Here is a 16,673-nt window from a genome sequence, read left to right as displayed (position 1 = left end):
GATTCATTTCCTAGACCTCCATAGCTTGCTCTTCCTCAAGCTTGCCCAGAAATTCCCTAAAATTCCCATCATCTCAGCTCAAAACACAGCTCAAACCAGCCAAACCCTTAAAGCTGAAAACTCTAAAAACTTACCTCAAACATTGATGTGTTCTTGCTAATCCTTGCCAAATCTTCAAGCCTAGATTTAAGATCCTTGATGCTCAGCCTATCCTAGCTCTCCACTGAGCTTTGCCCCAAGAAAAATGGAGAGAAAAGGTGCAAGAATGCACAAACCGCTCCTTTGGAAAACCCATCTGTTTTCTCTCTTTTCTTTCTTTTCTTTCTTTTTTCAGCCTTCCCTCTTTTTCTACAAAATCCACTAAGTGTATAAAGCCTCATAAATCAATCTCTAAAAGCCAATTGACCAAGATGCCCTTCCTATTAACTCTAAACCCCTTTTTGTCCAAGTAGGGCCATTTTAGTCATTTTACCCAATTTCCGCTAATCCTCAAGTGTCTCTAATATTTTCCCGCTTGCTTCCCAATACCTGATAAATCACCAAATAAGTATTCCTCATCATCAAATTAACCTCAATATAATCATCAGATTCCCATTTATACCCCAGGCTCGCCCCGAGCTGGGTATAAATTCTCGCCTGGACTTTTCCGCTAATTTGCTCTCCCTGGGATCGTCTCGAGTCACAAATCCTAGACACACCCACATCACAATGTGGTCTCAACAATCATCGCATAATAATACAGTTATGCCCAAAATGGCCAAAATTACAATTATGCCCTGCTGACACAATCAGGGCCTTCATGCATACTAATACACATAGTCATGCATCTCAAATACTCAAATAGTCATATAACATGCATTAAATCATAACCATGCATTTTACTCATTAAAATCAATCATGAAGTCCATTATGCCCTCCAGGCACACTAATCGAGGCCCTTAAGCCTTAACAGCGATTTTGGGTCATTACAGATAGCCTCGAAAGCTATGAGTGTAGGTCGGCCCAAAATGGCGTTGTAGGCAGCGGAGCAGTCAATGACCACGAACTCGAGTAGTTTGGAGACCGTCCGAGACTCTTCTCCTAGGGTGATCACCAGCTCGATCGTCCCTATCGCTGCCGATCCTTCTCCCGAAAAACCATACAGCATCATGGAGGTTGCCTTTAGCTCGGCAACGGTCAAACCCATCTTTTCTAAGGTGGATCGGAATAGGAGGTTCACCGAGCTTCCGTTGTCTACCAACACTCTCCTCACTTTCCGGTTGGCGAGCTGGACTGCTACAACCAAGGGATCATTATGGGGGAATTGGACATGGCCTGCGTCTTCCTCCGTAAAAGTGATCGGTTGCTTCTCTAATCGCTGTTGTTTTGACTAACGCAGCTCCGGGACGAACTCCACTCCGTTGTGAGCCTTTAGTTCATTCACGTATCTTTTCTGGGCACCTCTGCTCGTGCCAGCCATGTGCGGACCTCCAGAGATGGTGGATATCTCTCTTCTGACCACGGGAGGAGGGACGTCCTGATCTATCCGAGATCCGGGCTGACTTGCTGGGGCTTCTGGAGCAGGCCGACTCGCTGGGATCCTGTTCCGTGAGTACTGAGCCAAGGGGCCTGCTCGGATGAGAGTCTCTATCTCATCTTTGAGATGCCTGCAATCATCGGTATTGTGGCCGACGTCGTTATGAAAACGGCAGAATTTGGAAGTGTCTCTCTTTCCCTTGTGGTGTTTCAATGGCTCCGGCCTCTTCCAGGGAACCCGAGTAGAGTTGGCCAGGAAGATACTTTCCCTGGACTGGGTGAGTTCAGTATATGTCGCGAACACGGGCTTAAACTTGTCTACAGACTTATTCTTCTTTTGGCCGTGCTGATTGTTTTCACCATTTCCCTTTCTTTTGCCTCCACCGGGCTGGTTGTTCTGTATGACGTCTGGGGTCGCTGTCACGACCTCCGTCCCTACTCCAGCGGGCTGCTCAGGAACCTGGCTGGTTCCTGCGGCTGAGGCTTCTACTTCTTCCAAGTTTATCCATTCTTGGGCTCTGTTAAGGAATTCGTTAACCGAGCTGACTCTCTTCCTCTGTATATCCTTCCACAGGTCTCCTCCGACAAGGATTCCCGTTCTCATGGCCATGAGCTTGGAGCTATCATCTGCGTCCCTGGCCCGAGCAGCGACATTTGCGAATCTGCTCAAGTAGGCTTTCAGCGTCTCACTGGGCTGCTGTCTCACGTTAGCTAGGGAGTCGGCCTGGACTCGGGCGGCCTGGGAGGCGCGGAACGCCCTTTTGAAGTCAGTTGAGAAAGTCTTCCAGGAGCTGATTGACTGTCTTTTACTCTGCTTGAACCACTGCCTGGCAGGTCCGGTCAGTGTGGAAGGGAAGATTAAGCATCACAGCTCCGGGCCAATGTTATGGGCCATCATTAGGGTGTTGAACATCCCTAAATGGTCCGACGGGTCTCCGTCCCCGTTGAACTTTGACAAGTGAGGCATACGGAAACCAGATGGGTATGCCGTCGCTGCTATGTTGGGGGCGAAGAGTTCCATATTCGTCTTTTTCCTTTTCCGATAGGAGCTTCCTCATTAGTTCTTCCATCTGAGTCAGGCGCTCGAGGGTTTGGTCCTAAGATCCTTGGTTATTTCGGGGTTGCTCGACAGCCCCGGATCCATTGTACATATTAGGTGAGTTATTGCCCCTCCTATCTTGAGATAGGTTATTTGGGACATTCCCTCCGTTACGTACTTCGGACCGGGCCCCCCCTCCCCGAGCGAGCCTGACTACCATCTCTAGCTCGATCCTCTCTGTGAGAGTTGAGGTGATCCCGAAGGTCGCCTCCCTGGGTGGTCTGGTGACTTTGTGCCGAACTTAATCGCTGACGCAGGTCTCCTCCAGAGAGATCACTCCGGCGACTGCCTCTACGCCGGGAAGGTCCAGTTGATGGCAGGTCTCTCCTACCACCCCCATAGGCTGGGATGTCTCGAAAGGGCCGAGGATGAGACGGATATCTAATCGGAGAAGGAGGATGCCTGACGGGGGAGGCGATCCTAGTTCCGTCTGGACGGACCAAATTCGGTGGGGGCCTTTCGGCCCTGCCAACTTGCTGGTCCCGCGCCGGGCGATCTGGACGAGGCACAGGACGGTCTTCGGGGATGGGCTGACGTCGTGGGCCCTCCCCGGATCTCCTTCGGGAATTTCCTCGAGCTCTCCTGGGCGTCCTCGAGGATGGTTGAGAGCTAGGAGTTGAAGTCCTAACCGAACGGCTGTATTGCTGTTGTCCGGTCCCAGGCATTTCCCTGAAGTTTGCCTCTCGATGGTGCGATGAAGGGGTGGAGTTGGCTGCTGGAAGTCTATCCGAACGGCTTTGTCTGGACCGATTACCCCGGCGAGACTTAGGAGCCTCACCTTGCCTCTCTCCAACGTTAACGTTGGTTGTGAGAGGGGGTAATCGGGCCAGGATATCCTGGATTTGCTGACTAGCTGTTGCTAACTGGCTCCTCAGCTGAGCGTTTTCCATCTCTACCGCAGTATAATAACACGGGTTTGGATTAGGTGGTCGGGGCGCCGAACTACCAGTATCGTCTTGGCCCGCCGGCTGCTTTCCTGGCCGCTGCTGGGCTTCAGAAATTTGTTCATCAGGGACGGCGGTATGATGAGCCTCTTGCCCATCATGTTGTTCTGTCTCGTTGCCATGCCTGGATCGAGTAGTCACCATAGTTGGATGTTTGCACCAGCACTAATCGAACTCGCTCTCAATGAAAGCACCAAACTGTTGACGCGGTTCTTCGGCAACAGGTAATTAAGAGAAGGAGAGAAAGGGATTAGTGTCAAACGTAGAACCGTAACAGATATAAGATCTTAGAGAATGAAATAGGTGACTCAAGACACGATTTTTAAGTGGTTCAAAGGTTAAAATCCTTCTACTCCACTAGTCAATATTATTGATATCTTCTGGATATTTGGTTACAAAGTATATATCTTTCCAGGGACTATTTTTTCCAACCCCTATCAACTCTCAGGGTCTCCATATTTATAAGAGAAGGCACCTGGAAGTTGGTAAGGAGGTCATCCCGTGATCTTCTTATTTGTCATATCAACTCTATGACATTCATGATTAATTCTTAAACCTGACACATAAGTGTGGTCAAATCGATAGGTAAGGAGATAATGGGCCGCACGGCCCAACCCAGCCGTGGGTGTCTGAACACGCACGTTCCTGCTGCGTGTCCGAGAAGTCAGGGAGATATCGGACACGTGATGTCAGATATATGCACGTTTTTCTTGCGTGTGTTGACTTTACAAGGGGTCATAGCCTCCATATCTAGCTTGTACCACGAGCTGCGCATTTGACCCGACCTTCGGCCTTCCGGTTCCTTGCTCTAGTCTTGGCGAGTCTTTGAGGATTCCTCGGGCTAAGGGGGGTACGACCTCAAGACAGGAGCTCCGGTCTGGGGGATGTTTATGGACTAACCATGATTAGTCCGAAGCTCGGCCTACTAATCAGCCCGTGGGAAAATCAGGGCGTACAATATCTATCCTTAATAAACGGATCTGCAAGTCGTAATGAAGAGATATTCTCGGATATCATTACAACTGTACAGATCTTTACACAAATGAACAGAATATACGACCAGGCTGGTCGTATATAAAACTTGATCTTTTCATGTGGAAATAATGTTGGTCGATAGGCGAGCAGTATCTTTGCTACGTGTCGAAAATCTTTGCCACGCATCAGCAACTGATTTATGGATAAACAACTGTGATTTTACCAATGAGATAATATATATTTGGAATATTTTTTTTTTATTGAAATGATACCATATAATGTATATTGTATATACTATTTAGAATTTTTTTTTTACTTTTAATTTAATTTAATTATAATTCAATATTTAAAAAAAAAAAATTAAACGGGTTGGGGCAGGTTGACTCGACCTGCTCCAAGGAACTTAGCAGGCGGGGCCGCCCCATTTACATGCCTATGTACATGAATAAAAGCATTTCTTAATATTAGGGAGGTGCAACGAGGTAATTAAGAATCTCTCTCTATATATATAAATCATGATATCTTTGCTAATTGTGACATTGTTGTTGGCCATTTTGAAAACTTTTTTGATTATTAGAACCAGTAATGTAAATGAGCATAGCCAGAACCTATATATGTCCTGTCCATGTAATTTGGTTAAGATGGATATATATGTATGTATACTTGCAACAGTCCCAAGTAGGAGGAAATGTTAACAATTCTGGGAGAATCAGATAATTGGAGTGGGATAAGTCCTTCGACCATTGCTTTTGCACCATAGTAGTTTGTTTTCAAGCATTCTTCTGTCTCTTCATAACTTTCACTCGACATTTCACTCCAATTGCCCTGCTCTGGCTGCATATTAAATACATGCATGTACCGTACACATTGAGCATAGTTAATTTGAGTAAAATAATTATATATACATAAGTTTTGAGAGGCTGATAAGTAATGAAAGCAATACCTCGTAAATTAAGTAGACTAGAAGGTAATTAGTTTGAAAAAAACATGGTAAATTTGTTAATATAAAAATGAATGACTTTTTTTAAATTCGCTACCTGAATATTTTATTTTCTAAATAACTTAAAAAATTATTGATCGTTTAAAATGTAACGAGGGTATGTGGAAATAAGGATAGGATATTTTGCCTAGATATATTACTATTAGCTTGCTCTTGCCTAGATATATTACTATTAGCTTGCTCTTGCCCAGATATAGGGTTCTTTTTCATGGGACCACAGCAAAATTCTAAAAATGTAGTACTTAAACGCTTATTTTATTTTTGGAAAAAAAAAAATTCAAAATATGTTTTCTCTTATTTCTATTAAATACTGATTGAACCGACATGTGTTACTCTGTATGGTCAATCTCTTAAACTATTTTTTATTTTAAAATAAGAAAAATTACGACGAAACTCCTAAATTATAAAAAATTTGACAGCAATACTTACCACCTAAAAGCACTCTCAATCAATGAGTTAAAATGTCTAATTTTTTGTAATATAGAGTAAAAATGGTTAAATAGTCTTCCAATGGGTGATATAAACTTATATTTTTTTACCTAAATGAATAGTATTTCTCTATATGTAGTGAAATACTATTCACAAGCTATAAATATTTTATTATTTTTTTATAAACTTTTGTATATATATATGAGTGTGATACTATTATATTTAATTATTTTATTTCATAAAATGAATAAAATATTTTATTAAAAATATAATATTTAAATAATGTAGAGAAAAAATAAAGAAACTGGTATATGATATAATGTAAAAGTTTAAGGTAAATTAAAAAAAAAAAAATTTGTGATGTATTTTGTAATACACTTTCTCTATAATATTTAGCTAAAACTTACAAAAACATCTTCCATCAGCTCTTTTATACATATATTTATAATAGCTATGCACAAATTCCAATTAATTCATATCTACATTTACATAATATTTATATAATATTTTAATATTATTATTTTTCTTTATAAGATTTGTCTTAATCATTTAGTATATATTTATTATTTCTTTTTTCTTTATCAATTATTTTATTTTACTTTAATTAATAAAATATGTTTAAAGATATAATATTTAAATGATGTAGAGAAATATATAGAGAAGTTGATGTATGGTATAATGTAAAATTTATAGGTAAAATAGAAAAATGTATGTTTTTGAGAAGTATTTTAAAAGATGGAGTAGAGCATCCATTCATTGTAGCTGATTTTATTATGTGATCATATCTTATTGGTCAAATAAGGGTATAATTGTAACTTCCGTTAGTAAGTGAAGTGTTCATGTTTTCCTTAGATTGTTGTTTTATCCAATTTTTTGTCGTTTCACCGATTATTCTTGTTTTTTGTAACTGTTGTCGTTTCCTAGAATTATTGTCGTTTTATCCAATTGTTTTCTTTTTTACAATTGATGTCGTTTTATCTAATTATTGTTGCTTTTTACAATTAATGTCGTTTTCTCCAATTATTCTCGTTTTCGTAATTCTTGTCGTTTTATCCAATTAATTAATGTTGTTTTTTTAAATTGAAGTGGTTTTATCCAATTGCTGTCGTTTTCTAATGAAAATGTCGTTTTACTAAATTATTGTCGCTTTAAGAATTCAAGTGGCTTTCTATATAATTTTTTTTTAAATACTGTTTACATAATAATCGATTTCGTTTCTTGCTTCCTAATAATAATGTCGTTTTTGTGTTTTTACGTTGCTCTTCCATAAAATAATAGCACGACGATTTGTCTTCTTTAGATTGTCGCCCACCCGCCAATCCTGTGTTTTCACGCAATGCTTGTTTCTTTTTCTTATTTGACGAAGTTTGTATTTAATCTCAGGCAATAAAATGACAATTTTTCAATAAATAAAAATTCTTTCGTTAAATCGTCACTGGGGCGGATAAGATAAACTACACTTAATTTAGCAAGGTTTAGGTAGTGCGAAAGCTTTCAGAAATGATTATATGTTTTTTAAAAAAATTACAACAATAAACAAACAAGTGATCATACATAGAAATATATATATATATATAAATATAATATCGATAATCAGACATAGAGACTTGATTCGACCGTGAAAAGAAAAGGCCCGAAGGATTGTTGTTGGTGTTGGGTAAGAGTGCGCACCACAATGGCGTTTGAGCGCCTTCGGCAGGAGTCAACTGGCCAGTATTGCAAGTCAAATCGGTGATGGCATAGCCAGGGTGGACACTATTAACGCAAATATTTGGATACTTGTTGGCCAAAATCCTTGTGTAGGCATTCATGGCAGCTTTTGATACTGTGTAAGCTGACATGTGTGCAGGCCACCGTTTTGCTTCTGCTTCTGACTTGAATTCTTTGTAATCTTTCAAAAACACACTTAATACTTCTTCCACTCGCTCTTCAGTTAGCTTTTCACCATCGCTCAACACTTCTTTGGCCCACTCATTGGGGATTAGCTGATCATATATACATAATTAAAAGCATTTAGTAATATTAGAGAAAGTCTCTCTCTCTGTATATATCTATACCATGATATCATTGCTAATTTTGGCATTATTAGAACCATTAATGTAAATAATTATAGCGAAAACCTATATATTTATATATAATATATATATATTTATATATATGCAGCCTACTCTGGGTAAAGGCTGGGACCACTCTGGGTAAAGATCCCAAAAATTGGATATATACCACTTTTATACCTATACAAAGAACTCTACATTTTTAAAAATTGTTTATATATAGTTTTTTTAAAAATAGCTTAATTTGTATAGGATTTCTCACTACTGAGAGCCAACCCTGTATATATGTCCATGTAATTTAATTGGTTAGATGGGTATACCTGTAATAGTCCTAAAAGAGAGGAAATGTTAACAATTCTGGGAGAATCAGATAACTGAAGGAGTGAGAGAAGTCCTTCGACCATTGCCTTCGCACCACAGTAGTTTGTTTTCAAGCATTTTTCTGTCTCTGCATAACTTTCACTTGACATTTCACTCCAATTGCCCTGCTCTGGCTGCATATTAAATACATGCATGTACCGTACACATTGAGCATAGTTAATTTGAGTAAAATAATTATATATACATAAGTTTTGAGAGGCTGATAAGTAATGAAAGCAATACCTACGTACCCAATTAATATAGTTAATCTGACTTAATAATTATATATATATGACTTTTTAGAGGTACTATATATTGAGTAATGAATACAAACTTCATAAATTACCTAGAAAATATATAGTTTTACAGAATATGTAAATGTGTTAACCTAAAATGTAAGAGTGTGAATGAGTTTTTAATAATTGTTCACATGTTATTTTAATTTCCAGTACCTGAGCATTTTATTAAGTTTTTTTTTAATTGAAAATATATATTGCCAGTTTCACCAATAGATTGATCATTTTAAGTTTTTAACATAAAGTAACGAGGGTATAGTCTAGAGAAAAGCCCGTATAATTATTTATATTTATATATAGTATTCGTTGTTTTGGGTATTTAATTAATTAAATTAAGCAAAGTAGTATTAATGTTGAGATATTTACCCAATCACCACCAGCCAGCTCAAACTCTTTGACAAAAGCATCAGCATGGAGTGTAACCCCACCAATTCCTGCATTATTTATCTGTGCGGTAACGCCCAGATTGACCATTTGTTTTTATTATATGAAGTACATTACTACTTAATACTTAATTCTAAATTATAACTAGCTTATTTGTTGATACGATATCTCAAATGGATACATTTATGTACATGCAATAAACAAAGTACGTCCATACCTATATTCACAGAAAAGTATTATAATTTACTTCAAAGTTAACAATATTGAAGAACTGGATAAGATTTCGCAATAACATATCTAATTAAATAATGACGAGCACTAATAATTTGAGCTACACATGGCCCTTCTATATATTTAGAGCTATAATAACTGCATATTATAATTCTTTTTCTTTTTCTTTTACTTTTTAATATTACATTTATATATACATATATGTATATATATGTGATCTTACTAAGATATCAAGTTTCCCAAAGTGGGTGTGATGAAATCTGCCAAAGCAGCGATACTAGCAGGATAACGACTTCAAGCTTATGGAAAACGACATGGTGATGAGAGAGGTCAGACTCTTTCAGCAGTTTCTCAACTGCTTCAACACCTCTCTTCTCATCTCTGGCAGTTAACACCACCTTTACCCCTTTTGAAGCTAATTGTCTGCATATTTCATATCCGATCCCCTTGTTTGCACCTGTGACAACAGCATACCTGACCCAACCCAAAAAATATACATGACAAATTAATATAATTAATCACTACAAAAATTGATAATATATTCTTAATTAGGTAGATATTAATGAATGTCAAGTGTACCTTTTTGTTGAGAGAAATGTAGTTCCTTGATCAGCCATATTAATTTATTATCGATGAGACTGATAGTTATAATATATAACACAAATGATCTTTTAGCAAGCCTCAACACGTTTGAATCAAGCTATATATATGCCCTTCTTCGCTGCAATGTTAGGTGGAGTATTATATATGAAGATATTTGGGGTAAAAGTACTGAAATTATTGTGTTTGTAGCACTTAAGTATTCAAGTTATTTTTTTGGGGCGAAAATACCTTCCATCCATGTTTTGATGCAGTTTAGTACAGTTGTCAATTTCGTTGTTAAGTCCGCCTACATGGTGTGAAATTTGTTTATAACTTGAGTATTTTCACTGCAAACATCTCTTAAATTAGGTACTTTCACTGCAAACATTTTTTAAATTAAGTACTTTTGCTGTAAATATGTCACTACAAGAAAAAACATTTTTAGAGGCGGAAATATTGTTCGCTGGTAATGTACATGTTATTAGCGGCGGAGTACTGGGTCCGCCACTAATAATGGGGAAATTAAATTAAAAAATTAATTTTTTTATTAGCGGCGAACTTACCCATTATTAGCGTCGGGTAGTCCGCCGCTAATACAATGCCCAGGAAACGAAGAAGAGGACGTTTCAAATTTATAAGAGGCGGGTATTTTCCCTTATTACCGGCGGATTATCCGCCGCTAATGTTATTAGCGGCGGGCCTTTATCCGCCGGTAATAACCCTTATACTGGCGGATTATACTGACCCCGGCGCTAATACTGTATTACCGGCGTGAGCATTTTAATAGCGGCGGATCCCCGCCAGTAATAATGCTATATATGAGATTGGATCGTTTGTCCCTCTCATTTCTCCTCTTCTCTCTAAAAAAAATTCCCCTCTCAGTCTGAGCACCACCACCCGTCCGCCCCTCCGTCCGAGCACCACCACCACGCCACGTCGGAGTTTCGGACCCCACGCCACGCGTTCACCACAGTGGTCTGGTTCGTGCTCAGTCTTCTCTCATCATCTAAGTTTTTTTTTTACATTTTCTGTTCTCAAATTATCAAACTCACCACTGATATTGGTTTCCTATTGAACTTTTCAAGTATATCTCAATATTTTGGAGTGTCTCGTTCCTTTGTTCGAAGTGGCTATTGGACTTTAATGATATTGTTTTGGTTAGCTTTTTTTACTACAATTTTTAAAGTACATTATTATGCTATGCTTTAAGATTGGTGTGCTGGATGTTGGAATTTTGTGTGCTCTGGGATTTTTGTGGTTGCTAATATTATGTTATGTTGTATGTTTAACTTGTTTGCATGCTCAATATTGAATTAAAACAAAACAATTATTTTAGACTAAAATTAATTTTATAATTTAAGTGAAAGAAAAAGTAAGTTGAATCTTCTATATATTTTCTTGTTTTAATCTTGCTTACTTGTAGATTATGATTTTTAATTAGTATAAAATTATTTGAATATAGAAATTGAAAACTTTATTTAATAAAAGTTTTTACAATTAATAATGATTAATTAAAAATTACTACATATCTTATAATAATTTATTTTTTAATTTTTTAATTAATTAAATAATAAAAGTTTGATTCAACATTATTTAATTAAATAATCTAATTTAATTTTTTATTAAATAACATTATCTAATTGAATAATTTAATTTAATTTAATAAAAATGTTAAAAATTAATAATGATTAATTAAATAAATAATAAATTATTTTAAGAAATTATTTTAATTTGTTTATTAAATATTATTATCCAATATTAACTAGTATTAAATTATTTGAATATAGAAATTGAAAATTTTATTTAATAAAAGTTTTACAATTAATAATGATTAATTAAAAATTACTACATATCTTATAATAATTTATTTTTTAATTAATTAAATAATAAAAGTTTGATTCAACATTATTTAATTAAATAATCTAATTTAATTTTTTATTAAATAACATTATCTAATTGAATAATTTAATTTAATTTAATAAAAATGTTAAAAATTAATAATGATTAATTAAATAAATAATAAATTATTTTAAGAAATTATTTTAATTTGTTTATTAAATATTATTATCCAATATTAACTAGTATTAAATTATTTGAATATAGAAATTGAAAATTTTATTTAATAAAAGTTTTACAATTAATAATGATTAATTAAAAATTACTACATATCTTATAATAATTTATTTTTTAATTAATTAAATAATAAAATTTTGATTCAACATTGTTTAATTAAATAATTTAATTTAATTTTTTATTAAATAACATTATCTAATTGAATAATTTAATTTAATTTAATAAAAGTGTTAAAAATTAATAATGATTAATTAAATAAATAATAAATTATTTAAAGAAATTATTTTAATTATTTTATTAAATATTATTATCTAATATTAACTAGTATTAAATTATTTGAATATAGAAATTGAAAATTTTATTTAATAAAAGTTTTTACAATTAATAATGATTAATTAAAAATTACTACATATCTTATAATAATTTTTTTTTTTGTCCCGGTATGCTTGTGATTGATAGTTGTTGACTACAACCATCAATTACAGGGATATCGGCACAGAAATGATAAGTTTAAAATATTAATAATAAAATAATGAATGATTTTTTTTAAAAATTTGAATAACATTATCTAATAAAACATTATAAAATAACATAAGATATTAATATATTGCATAAGATTTCAAAAATGATAACAATTTTTTTTGTTATCCATTCCTATCCACATTACTAAAACTCAGAGACTCTTTTAACTCTTTAGATGGCAATTGACAAGACTTGGACAACGTTGAGAAATCGTGCTTGTCAAGAATATTGGAATGGTCTACAATCTTTTTTGACGATGGCCTCGGAACATAAGGATTCTGATGGAAGAATTAGGTGTTCGTGTGTCAAATGCATAAATAATAGGTTTGAAATTTTACCTGTTGTCGAAGCACATGTATTCGATAGGGGATTTTATCAAGGTTATGAGAGGTGGATTTATCATGGGGAAGCGGAACTAGATGTTGTTGATGAGGTAGTTGATGATGATGAAGTTGACGAGATGATTCCCATAGTGGAGGATTTCCTCTTCCCGACAACTGAGCAAGTAGACAATAATTACGGTGCAAGTCAGTATTACGACGAGTTATTTGAGGAGATTGAAGCTGAGTTGTATCCTAGATGTGATTTGATTTCTTCCCTTCACTTCTTAGCTAAGCTTTTACATTTGAAAGTTAGAGGGAAGATTCCTAACAACATATTCGATGAATTATTGAAGTTGTTAAAGCTTTCCTTTCTGAAGGAAAATAAAATTCCATCAACGTACTACGAGGCTAAAAAGAGATTGAAGGAATTAGGGTTGGGATTCGAGTCGATTCATGTGTGCCAATATGATTGTTGTTTATTTTACAAAGAGCATGCAAACAAAGAGGAATGTCCAGTTTGCGAAACTAGTCGATGGGTTACTTTTGAAAAAACTAAAGGAAAAAAGGTGCCACATAAGGTGATGCATTACTTTCCATTGACACCCCAGTTGAAAAGACTATACAACTCAAAGCTTACAACGAAGGACATGCTATGGCACCACACTGGGAAATCAAAAGATGATGGAGTGATGCGACACCCGGTGGATGGGATGGCGTGGAAGAACTTTGACGTTAATCATCCTGCTTTTGCAAGTGATCCTAGGAATGTTTGTTTAGGCTTAGCTACTGATGGATTTAATCCATTTGGCAACATGAACCTAGCATACAGCATGTGGCCTGTGGTGTTGGCGAACTATAATCTTCCACATTGGTTATGTATGAAAGACAATAATTTGATGCTGACCATCCTTATTCCTGGTCCAAAATCACGGGGTAAGGACATAGATGTATTTCTAAGACCATTGGTGGATGAGTTGAAGGAGTTGTGGGCTAACAGAGTTGTTACGAGAGATAGTACGACCAACACTATGTTCAAGCTGCGCACAACCCTTTTTTGGACAGTCAATGATTTTCCAACTCGAAGTAGTTTGTCTGGATGGAGTGGTCAGGGATATAAAGCTTGTCCCACATGTAATGAAGATACATCTTCCATTCGAGTGATCGATAAGACATCTTATGTTGGTCATAGAAGATTCTTGCCCAGTACACATCGAATGAGAAGGGATACTGAGTTCGACGACCAAATTGAGAGAAGACGTCCTCCGAATCGATTTACTTGTGAGGAAATATTAGAACAAGGAACAACCTTCCACCCCAAGTTCCTGGAAAACACTTGCAGTTTGGAGGTGTGAAACGTAGAAGAGTTGCGGAAGACAGAAATTGGAGGAAAAAAAGCATCTTCTACGAGCTTGATTATTGGTGTACAAACATTTTAAAACATAACATTGATGAAACGCCCCAAACACCAGGGACCGTTACGGTGTGCCTTGTAAACAGTGCTAAACTCGCTAATCGAGTCATTTGGCCAAAATCGTGAACTAAGTATGATTAACGGTTTAGGGATTAAAAACTTTGGTTAAGATGTAACGTTTCACTAGAACGTTTAATATATACATTGAGATCCCGAAAATATAATTTCAGAGTTTATTACAGAAAATGTTTACAATAGGCCATTCTAAGCGGCAAAACAGGGTTCAACCCTAGTTCCACTTTAAACCTCGGCCGTGGCGGACGAGCAGTTGCATATGTACACGTCATCACCTAAGCTCTCCGACTCAAGGATGGTCCAGCTTCCTCTTGCCTTTACCTGCACCACGTAGCACCCGTGAGCCGAAGCCCAGCAAGAAAACCCAATAGAGCATGATATAATATCAACAACGATCATAATAACCATTCAGGACTATCAGTCCAAGCAAATAGGTGACAATAGCCAAAAGTCACAATAATGAGCATCGCTCATTCTAGCCATGTGACGATAGGGTCACTAGGGCTTAACTGATAAATGATCCTTTCTCAAGTTTGATTAGGACAGGTGCAAGGTGATTAGCCACCAACATAACCTTCCCCACGACTCTAGAGTCGAAACTATGGACAACGTCCCTTATCCATGTGACAAACGGTCGCCGGGGTCATATACCTTGGCTATAGTCATCTAGTCGTGGACCAGGCAAGCGCTTATAAGTTCTTCGACCCTAGGGTCGGTCTAGCATTAATGCCATAGAGCCATTCAATGCGTGATTCTCGACTTTAGAGTCGGTCCCTGACTAGTCAGTGTCTTTCACTAGTAAGACATGCCACCAATCACATATCACATGTTCCATATCCATAAACGAGGCATTTAGCATGCTTACTAAATAGGTATTAGTGCTATTAGGGCCATGCATAAACACAGAGGCTCAAGCTCTGAACGATATCATACTCAGTATATAAAGCATGTCCCAATCACATGTTTCTCATGCATCATATGCAATAAATCCAGCAATCTAACATGCACCAATAACAGCCATGCATGTCACATTTAATAGTCAACCAACATGCATCAGGAATAGCCATGCATGTCATACATAATAATCAATCGACATGCATCAATAATAACCACGCATGTCATACTCACTAATCAACCAACATGCATCATAATAACCACGCATGTCATACATAATAATCAACCGACATGCATCAACAATAACCATGCATGTCATACCCATTAATTAACCAACATGCATCATAATAACCATGCATGTCTCATATACACAGGGTGCAGTTTTCTTACCTCAAAGTCGAGCTAGAACGATTTAAAGAACGACCCTTGAGAACGATCAACCTTTAGTCCTTTAGCGGTCACCTAGTCATAACCAAATATAAGATACCATCAATAAAAATGGTCAACATAAGTTTCCAAACCAATATCTAGCCTCCGGGACATCAATCCCCACTTAACCGGGTACTAGGATCAACCCCGAGGCCTATGGTAAGCATCCCTAGGCTTAAAACACAATTTTGGTCAAATCTGCCCTGATGGGCCGCGGCTCATCACCCTGACAGAGGCATTTCTGCCTCAAAAGACACCTTAGGCCGCGGCACACAAAAGCCAGGCCGCGGCTCATTACCCAGATCAGCCAAAAATCAGCAATGCACCAGCTCGACCTCCCCTGCATATTCCCCTAGAACCAAGCCTTCAAATCAACTCAAAACCTCTTCCAAACACTCATTTAAACCTCCAAACATCACCCATAACTCCCCCTCATCAAAACCCAAGTTCCCAAACTCAAGAACTTCCATTAATTCCAATTAATCACCAAGAATACATAAGCTGAAATCTTAAACTAAAACAGAGTATAAACCAGGAACTAATGGTTGAAACTTACCTCAAATCCGAGTTTGAACCTCCTTCAATGGCTGAACCAAATTCCTAAGCTTCCACCTTTAATTTCCTAGCTTAACTCCTCAATTGGGCTCTCAAAAATCCAAAGGAAAGAGTGAGGAAACCTTGTACGGGAGAGAAAGGGAGATATGAGGATAGGCTCTGTTTTGGTTCTGTATTTTCTACAGCCTTTAAGTCATATAAATCATTAAGGTCAAAAGACCATAATGCCCTTAAGCCAAATAAACCCCTTTAAAAGCTTCCAAGGGTAAAACCGTCCTTTCCCGCCTATCTCGTTAATTATAATTAACGCTCTCCAATTCCCGCTATTCTCAATATTCCCAATCACCAATAAATCATATCCCATTACCCTTAATTCCCGGTAATGCTCTAATCATTAAATTCACCCCGAGACTCGCCCCGAGCCCCGAATTTAAATCCGTTATGACTAGACCGAACACTTACATCTCATGATCGTCTCATGTCGATAGCTCGAACCAATCCACCTTATAATGTGGCTATATT

General features: G+C 36.9%; 1 pseudogene; it reads right to left on the bottom strand.

Moving 5' to 3' along the window:
- Window positions 1-7,065: 7,065 nt before the first annotated feature.
- Window positions 7,066-9,904, bottom strand: LOC133796677 ((+)-neomenthol dehydrogenase-like; annotated as a pseudogene).
- Between the last annotated feature and the right edge of the window lie 6,769 nt (window positions 9,905-16,673).

Source organism: Humulus lupulus, chromosome 8 (genome assembly GCF_963169125.1).
Source record: "Humulus lupulus chromosome 8, drHumLupu1.1, whole genome shotgun sequence".
In the NCBI taxonomy this organism is placed as follows: domain Eukaryota; kingdom Viridiplantae; phylum Streptophyta; class Magnoliopsida; order Rosales; family Cannabaceae; genus Humulus; species Humulus lupulus.
The sequence above is the reverse complement of the archived record's forward strand: the minus strand, read 5'-3'. Positions and strand labels throughout refer to the sequence as shown.